Source organism: Mastigoproctus giganteus, chromosome 1 (genome assembly GCF_048544385.1).
Source record: "Mastigoproctus giganteus isolate SK-2022 chromosome 1, ASM4854438v1, whole genome shotgun sequence".
Lineage (NCBI taxonomy): Eukaryota > Metazoa > Arthropoda > Arachnida > Uropygi > Thelyphonidae > Mastigoproctus > Mastigoproctus giganteus.
This window is the reverse complement of record NC_143575.1, coordinates 59190152-59199474: the sequence shown is the minus strand read 5'-3', so window position 1 is coordinate 59199474 and position 9323 is coordinate 59190152. Positions and strand designations below refer to the sequence as shown.

Sequence of the window (9323 nt, the reverse complement as noted above, 5' to 3'; positions counted from 1 at the left end):
AAGGTGATATTGTTGTACACGTTGGAACTGATGACATTAAGAGTAAGAGATCTGCAGATTTACTCAACAAGTACAGGTCAAAGTTGAAAAAAAGTCGCGAGTTAGGGTTGAATGTGAGTGTGTCTGCAATTCTGCCCAGACACGATAGGAAGGAGTATATGATGAGAGCCTTGTCAATCAATTTGGCCCTGGAGAGATTGTGCAAGGCTCAAGGGGTAGAATTTTTTTTTTTCAGCCTGGTCTGTGCTTATTGACAGGAGAGACTGCTTCTACAGGGATGGGATACACTTAAACAGAAAGGGTGCAAGAATATTTGCTGATGCTATCGAGGCAGTGTTAGGTGGGGGGGATACTCAGACTACAAGGTTAACAGCGGCCGCAGGCAGAGGCAAGTGATTCTTGCACTGCTTCTATTAGAATGGGCAGCAGACTGGAAAGCAAGGCAATGGATATTTCCAGAATTGCTGGGAGTCATAGTGGAACAAGTAAATATATGGGCTGTGTTAGGGTGGCTAGGAGCAGAAACAGGTGCATGTATACTTGCATGTACACCAATGCACACAGATATAGGCAGTACAAAGTTGGAATTTGGGGAGTACAATGTGTATAGGAAGGGTAGACAGGATAGAAAAGGAAGAGGAGTTATGCTGTTAGTTAAGAAACAAAATCTAAGGAAGTGCATCCAATTAATGCTGGTGGACAATGCAGTGTTGAGTCTGTTTGGTGTGAAATAAGCACTGGGAAAGGAAAAATGAGAGTAGGTGTGTGTTATAGGCCTAATGAATCTGATGAGTATAATGAGCAATTGTGCAGAGAAATAGAGTGGGCCAGTAAATCAGAATGTCTTATAATTGAGATTTTAACTTTCCAGATATTAACTGGAACTTGTGGTTTGGTCACTCACACACTAGCAAGACTTTTGTGGATTTATTGGATGACTGTTTTTTACAGCAACATGGTCGAGAGGCAACCAGAGGGAGTAATACTCTTGATCTGATTATCAGTATAGTGATTCTTCATGCATTAAGAATCTGCAGGTAAAGGAACCACTGGACAACAGTGATCACAATATATTGATGTGGGAATTATTTAAAGATGTAACTACCATGATAGGCTAAAGAGGAGGGTTTTTGCTTTCATAACGGTGACTACACAGGTCTCAGACAGTTTTAAATTCTGTACAGTGGGATCAACTGATGATGTTACCAACAGTAAATTCTAAATGGGAAGCCCTTCAGGGACTTAATTTTGGAGGCTACTAGGCTTTTCATTCCAACTAAGAAATACTGTTCAAGGTTTAGGCCTAAATGGATGTCAGATGAATTAATGAGGCTAGTGGCAGAGAAGAAGAATATATGGGATGCATATAAAGTAGCAGGCGACACAGAATCCTATGGCAGGCAAAGGCAGATTATGAGAAATCTTTGGCAAAGGATGCAAAGAAAAACAGCAATGAGATCTTTACTTATGTAAACTCTAGAAGGAAAGGGATGAATCATATTGGACCACTTAGCATAGATGGATTAACTATTGATGATCCTGCTCAGGTAGCTGATAAACTGAATGAGTATTTTGCATCTACATTAACACATGAGGAGTTATTCAATGAGGGGATTGCCAGAAGTTCAAACACTAACAGGGAGCTAAGTGATTTTGTAATAACTGAGAACTAAGTGGAGGAAAAATTGTTGAAGTTAAACATAAGGTAGGCACTTGGGGTGGACGGGATCTATTCAGTTATATTAAAGGAGGCAGCAAAGGAAGTAAGTAAACCCTTAGCCATAATTATGAGAGCTTCCTTGGACTCAGAGGAGGTCCCCATGGACTGGGGGTGTTGTTGTTGTTATTTGGTTTTTAGGAGCATTAGCAAATAAGGCCATATTGCTCCGGGAATATGCTGTGGTCATTTCCTGAGCTTTCCACATCCTCCGTATCTGGTGGTCACGGGCTCGAACCCCGGTCTAATCAAGAAGCATGTGCTGTGCACTGCTGCTCCTGCCCACCTAGCTACGGAGGCGCCCGACTGGTAGTGTGAAAATGTATTACCAATTCACAAAGGAGGTTCAAAAGGTGACACAAGTAACTATAGACCTCTTAATTTAACTTGTGTTCCGGGGAAATAATGGAATCACTGGTTAAAGAAGCATTGTAGGATCATCTAGACAAAACTGCAGTAATAGTCAAGACACAGCATGGGTTTGTCAAAGGGAGGTCTTGTCTGACCAATTTGATTGGTTACTATGATGTGGTCACAAAGGAACTGAATGCCAAAAATAATTTTGATATCATATACTTGGATTTCAGGAAAGCTTTTGATACTGTTGCACATGGAAAACTGCTGTACAAACTGGAGAGGTATGGCATCAAGGGTAAGCTGCTACAATGGATAAAGGGATTGTTGAGTGGGAGACAACAGAGAGTGGTAATCAATGGACACTGCTCTTCGTGGACAAATGTTATTAGTGGAGTTCCCCACGGTTCGGTGTTGGGCCCATTGTTGTTTTGCATATTTATCAATGATATTGATGAAGGTATATCAGGTTTAATGTCCAAGTTTGCAGATGATACAAAGGTCGGCAGGGTTGTTAACGACAGTAATGAAAGTACGCTACTCCAACTGGATCTAGATAAAAAGTTGGAAAATGGGCTGAGAAGTGGCAACTGGAGTTTAACATTGACAAATGCAAAGTACTGCATATTTGTAGCAATAACTGAAGAGAAACGTACCAACTGGGTGGTACTACACTCAGGGAAGTGGAAAGTGAAAAAGACTTGGTGGTAATTGTGCAGCCAAATATGAAGTTCGCTGAGCAGTGCAGACAGTCTGCCAGGGCAGGTCATGGAGTCTTGCCAGTGATATATAGGAATTTTTCTAGCAGGGACAGGGAGGTGATAATCCTGTTATACAAGGCAACGGTAAGGCCACACCTAGAGTACTGTGTACAGGTCTGGAGGCCTCATTTTAGGAAGGATGTAGAGGTGCTAGAACGAGTACAAAAAAGGGCAACAAGATTAGGGAGGGGAACAAAGGGGGGTGCTCTTACCAAGAAAGGCTTAAGTTCTGCAAATTGTAGTGCCTGGAGGTTAAAAACATGCAAGGTGATCTGATTGATGTGTATAAGGCCTTGAATGGGTTGAGCAAGCTGAATGTTGATGGGATTCTTCGTCTTGCTCAGACTAAGAACCTGAGGGGGCAGAGTCTCAAACTGAGGAAAGATAGTTGTAGAATAGATGTGCAGAAATTTGCCTTTAGCCAGCGGGTAGTTGATTGGTGGAACAGGCTTCCATCTTTTGTTGTGGAAGCTAATAGCCTAAATAAATTTAAGGCTGAGCTGGACAGGCATTTGGAACGAATGGAGGGATGAAATGGGAGGGTTTTTTTTTTTTTGGCTGATGCTGCACAAGCCGGCTTTGTTGCATCGTATGCCTCTACTAATGCTAAGGCTAAAACCTCCACGTTTCATAGCTTATGGTCTTAGTTCATACTTCGACAAACCTGACAAACTAATGTAAAACGTGTTCTTTTTCTAAGTGATACATTTTTAAAACATGCTAAGTTTTAATTTCCCCATATTTTAGTTTCTCCAGTCTTGATTTAACCAAACAGATCGGGAGGTAAGTTTTGAGAGAAATTATGTTTACAATATAGGGGTGTCAATGCATAACAATAGATTATTGCATTTCAATACATGAAAACCACAAGATGTGTAACAGTGCTATAGGTCAGATAACAAAAAGGGCAAGTTAAATATGAGAAATCACTGTCAGTTACTGTTAGATTATATAATTAATGAGCTCTGAAAGTGCTTATAAGAAAGACTACTGAGGGTGTGAGAGAGAAAAGCTCCTAGGATGCATCCAGTTACATTAAAGAGTGCAGCAAAGGAGTGAATTTGCAAAGGCTGTTATTGATATGCTCATTACAGTCTAGGTTGATTCTTTTTTACTGAAAACTTGCAAATGTGTTGCTCATTCACAAGGCAGGGGGACTAAAGTGGAGACGGGTAACTACAAACTGGTGAGTGACTTGTTGTGGACAAAATAACAATTTTGGTCATGGATACAATACAAGAACATCTTGATAAAAATGAAATCGTAAAGGGATCACAGCATGGTTTTGTGGAGGGGATGTCCTGCCTGATAAATGTGGTTAATCACTATGAAATCATAAAATTCTTATATGTAAGGGAAAGGTGGGACCAATGAGGTTTGCACTAGGGCCCTCTAGCTGGCTCTCAATGCCATTGCCCTCAGGGATCAGCGTTGGAACCTTCTTGTTCCTTATCTTCCTCAACAATAACAATTGTAATAAAGGCTGTTAAATTTAATATTTAATAATGTATCAAAATGAAAGTCTAGCTCATTATATATCCAGTGGAAAGATCTCAATACAAATTATTGGTTTTTAATTTACTGAAAAACTCAGGTCACCAAAATACTAATGTCCAATAATGAATAAAAATAAAGTCCAGCTCATTGTAAATTCACTTCACAGATTCTAATATAGATCACTATCTCATTCGCTGTATGATGCTGTAAGTATACAGTGAAGCTGCCAAAGTTTGCTGCTTTACATTTCTAATTTTCAAAATTCAATCTAACACTTACAAATCAATCGCATACATGAAATGTAATGCTTCATTTATTCAGAGAAAACATTTAAATAATTAATAAATAATTCAATTGATTCTTTAATAACACTAATATCACAAATTTCAAACAAATTATTTAGATAAATTTCTCCTTACTTTTGTAATTGTGACATTTATGATGTTCTTGTTTATAACACTAATGATTTAATTAATACTACAATCAACAATGCTACCAGTTAGAAAGAATTGTAGTAACTCACAGAAAAAAAATTAATCCATTTAAAAAAAAGAAACATGTATGCGCAAACCTATGGGGTGCCAACCAAATGCATGCAAGAAAGAAAGCTTATATAACATGAAAAAAAAAAAAAAAAAAATTTCACCTATCTGTACCCTCCAAAAATTTGTCTAGTTCTCCCTTGAATTTATTCAACCCATCCATTTCCACAACAACAGATGGAAGGTGTTCCAACAATCAACCACCCACTGGCTGAGGGCAAACTTTTGCACATCTATCCTGCAACCATCCTTCCTCAACTTGAATTTATGTCCCCTCAAGTCTAAGTTTTTCAAGCTATGGACTGACACTTGCATCACTTCATAATTATAAACTGCCAGCATTAGAACAGTAAATATACACAGAAAATTATTCCAATTTCACTAACACTTAAAGTGACAGTTTGTGTCCCAAAACAGGATTCAATTTCTAGTTCAATCTTTCTGTATATGAAGTCCATTGCAAACAATGCGATTCAAATTACATTCATACAATGCAGTTGATAGGAAACTATTTTTCTTTTTCTTCTTCTTCTTCTTTATCCAGCTGGAGTAAGCAATTAAAGCAGGAAACATGTAGTTAACAGTAGGGAAATTAACAGCATATAATCCACTACCAAATCTTTATTATAATCAATTCTTGCACTGACGATTTGACACACAACTTACTTTTGGTTACTTTTAGCTCACATGTGGCTTTATGTATGAAATTCAATCAGGAGCTTGAGAATGGATGTTCCTTTTCTGCCTTCCAGTTAACCTATCACAGCATACGGTTCCTGACTGTATCTAACTTAGCCAAGAAGAGCTAGGCTGAGTGTATGCTTTTAGAGGGCCTGTAATAAAGGAAAAAAGCTTTTAGTATAAACAGATCATTGAAAGCACTAATTTTTTTTTTTAATGATTACTTCAGTGCAGACAACTAAACTTTCAAGAATTAACTTTAAAGAATCATTAAAGCTTAATATACAAGGGTTGTTTATTAAACTTTAAAGCAAAGCCTACAAAAAGTCCTGTAATTAGGCTTAAGCTGAGCCCTGAAGGTTTAAATATTAACATAGTGCAGCCATTTTTTTTTATACTTCTAATTTTTTTTTTCATTGGTTAACCTATATGGACTCCAAATTTAAAATTATTTTCATACTATTGTTAGTGGTTACTTTATTTACAGAAAACATTTGTAAAATTAAGTGAATGTGTAAGGCATATTTTAAATGGACACTTTTGAAGTACTACAGTATACTGAAGTTCTAGACTTTAGCATACATTTCATTGGTCTCAATCAGCAGGCCTTCCCCTAGATTTCTCTAGACTCAGGAGAAAGAAGTAAGGCAGCTTCCAAAACTTCAGGTTATTAACTGTCTTATCTTCTCCCTCACCCAGATCATTTCATATAACATTTTTAGTTTCTTATTAAATATTCTCCCATGATGATTCTCTATGCAGTCTTACGTTTTCTTTTAAACTAGATCTAAAAGTTATTTAGAGTTCTTGATACTCATTTCCAGGACGAACTGTATGTTGTGTTCCTGCTTATGTTTATGTAATTATAACACACTGTGCTTGCCTTTTTCATGTGCCACACTACGAGGATACCAACCATGAATCAGAGCTGTAACTTGGATTTGTATAGGTAACCTTCTCTCTGTTAGACTGGGGGAAGAGAGATCCATATGTTGTTTTATAATTATATAATATAGGTGTAGATATACCATAGTTTACTCATAAACTTAACTACACACATAGTGTAAAGCATCGTTTAATTTTATCTCATATTGTGGCTACCTTCACAATGAGATACCAGGTATTGTACTACTTCAAATAAATAACACTTCTCTAGTAGAGGCGACTACTGTTATTTATTCTTAGTGGGCACCACCATCTAGATGGCACCATTTAGAAGCTGGTTGGCTTCATCATCGGTGGGCGGGCAGGTACCCTGATAATGCAAACATGCCATCACAGTTGTGAAGTTAATTTCATGATATGAGAGATGCCAAATGGTGAACAGAATGATACAGTATTTAAAGATTAAATGCACAGGGCATAATATGATATGGGTTTGCAACTTGATGGCATGTTTGCATTATCAGGGTACCTGCCTGACCACCGATGATGAAGCCAAACAGCTTCGAAATGGTGCCCACTGAGAATAAATAACAGTAGTCTCCTCTACTAGAGAAGCATTATTTATTTGAAGTAGTGCAATACCTGGTAACTCATTGTGAAGGTAGCCACAATATGAGATAAAATTAAATAATGTTTTTACACTACATATGTAGTTAAATTTATGGGCAAACTATGGTGTATCTACACCGATATTATATAGTTAATTTAAACCCATATATTATGCCCTGTGCATTTAATCTTTAAATAAATGTTTTATAATATGCCTCCTGGTATTTGAAATATGATTTTCCCATGGTATGGTCTATTACTAGCACTTAAAGGCTAAAAAAAAACTCAAGAACCTCATAAGAAGCTTCCCCACCCTCACCATTTATGTGCATCTGTGCACAGTCTAGTATGAGATGTACATAAGCCAGTCCTACTGGAAATTAATTTTGAAACTAGCAGAAAAGCTTGGGGACAGCAGATTAAGCAACACAAATGCACTCATCACAGCATTTCCATCACTAACAGAAAACCTCAGATTTAATATTAGAGCATCTACAATTGTGGCCAGAGAACCACATAAAAAAAAAAAAAAAAAAATCAAGAAAGTTTGGTACCTAACAAACAAAAATAGAGTGTGGGTCTATGTCTCTCTTCGGTGAACTTTTTTTCCTTTCGTGCCCAGAAGAAACTCCACTTCCATCTGCAGGATATAGTATAAACTACGGCCAATACTGTATAAATTTAAATTACTTAATCTAATAAGAACTTACAACCCAGGCAGAGAAGGAGAGGTGCACAGACCCTTAGGACCACAATTCAAAATTACTTGGAACACACCATAAAATAAAATAAAATAACAAACAGCATGTAATTTAAAATGCAAAATATAATTACTTCTAAGTATAATTTTATATATTAATTTTTCAGGCTTTAAATCAATGCATTCCGAAATATCTTTCTGTGGCTAATATTGTAAGATTGCTTAGTCTTTTCTGAAGCACTGTATATCTTCAATTACACTAACTGTAATAGAATCGAAACTGTTTATAACAACCCTTCAGGGGAGTGACAAAAACAGTCATTATATCAAAAGGACATTATAACATTATACTGATAGTTCATAAATATCAGCAAAAAAAAAAAAAAAAAAAAAAAAATTGAACATTTAATGTAATTCAGCATATGTACTAAAGTATTAAACAAGAAAATTAAGACTACACATTTTGCATTGATTGTACAGTGTAGTAAGATTAATATACAAATTATGTATGAACAGTAATTACTTAATTACTATATATATATAGTACCAAATGTAGAATACAGGTAGTTCCCACTTTACGAGTTTTTTTTTTTTTTTTTATCAAGTATCAACAAAATCAAAAATATGAACATTAATTGCAAAAAATGAATGTGAACATTCATAAATATTGCATTTCAAACCTCACATGTAGCTGTACGATACAGTGTACCCCGCTTTACGATATTAATCCATTCCAGAGACCCCATCGTATCGTGAAAATATTGTAATGTGAACCCAATAACACATTGTTTTGTTGTAATTCGTTCACGACCTCAGAAGTTGAAATTTTCACTATATAACTCTCTGAAAGGTTGTTTTTATAGTGTAAATTGTATTAGTTACCAATTCAAATCATTAAAATGCACTACACTTTCATCGTTATCATATGTTCTGTTATAAGAACCAATTTTAAACGGCTCTGTGATATTTTTCTAAAGCACATTTCTGGAGGTCACGACCATAAAACAATAAAAACAATTTCCACTTTCCAGTTTATTGGGCTTTTCTGTTAGTGCAATCAATTATAAACGGGTAGTAAACTCAATGTTATTGCATTTGCAAAAATACCGATAGCTGGAATTGTGTGGTTCTTTACATTATTATGGTGAAATGTGTTTCCCCTTTACTGAAATTTTCAATTGTATGAAAAACAAATAAATTTTCAGAATCTTTTCTTCATTCTCTTTTTTTTTAAGCTACGTAAACTTGTTACTCCACACAAATTGTGTTAGTTGCAATTTATGCATGCTATTGAAATTTATAAAGAAAAGAGAAGATTATCTTGGAAATAAATGCCTCTTTAAACATTTCTGAAGAAGATGACTCCTTGTGCAACAAATCAATGAGTGCTGAGCCAACAATGAGTGATCAATGAGTGTGCATTTAATAGATGATAATGGTGAAGAATGAACATTCTTTAACATTTCTAAGTCATAAATAATTTCTCTATTATAATTTGCTTGATTTTACAGGCTACGTTTTCATTTCTTTGGATAAATCAATCATTGCTTAAACATAAACTAATTAGCTAACTAATT

The 9323-nt window shown here is 35.9% G+C and overlaps 1 long non-coding RNA gene across 2 annotated transcripts in view; it reads right to left on the bottom strand.

The window, feature by feature from the left end:
* Positions 1–4980: 4980 nt before the first annotated feature.
* Positions 4981–9323, bottom strand: part of LOC150090826 (uncharacterized) — a 53739-nt gene continuing 49396 nt past the window's right edge. For both annotated transcript variants that reach the window (XR_016547316.1, XR_016547317.1), the window contains one exon: positions 4981–5704. This is a non-coding gene — a long non-coding RNA (uncharacterized LOC150090826). The remainder of the gene's footprint in view (positions 5705–9323) is intronic.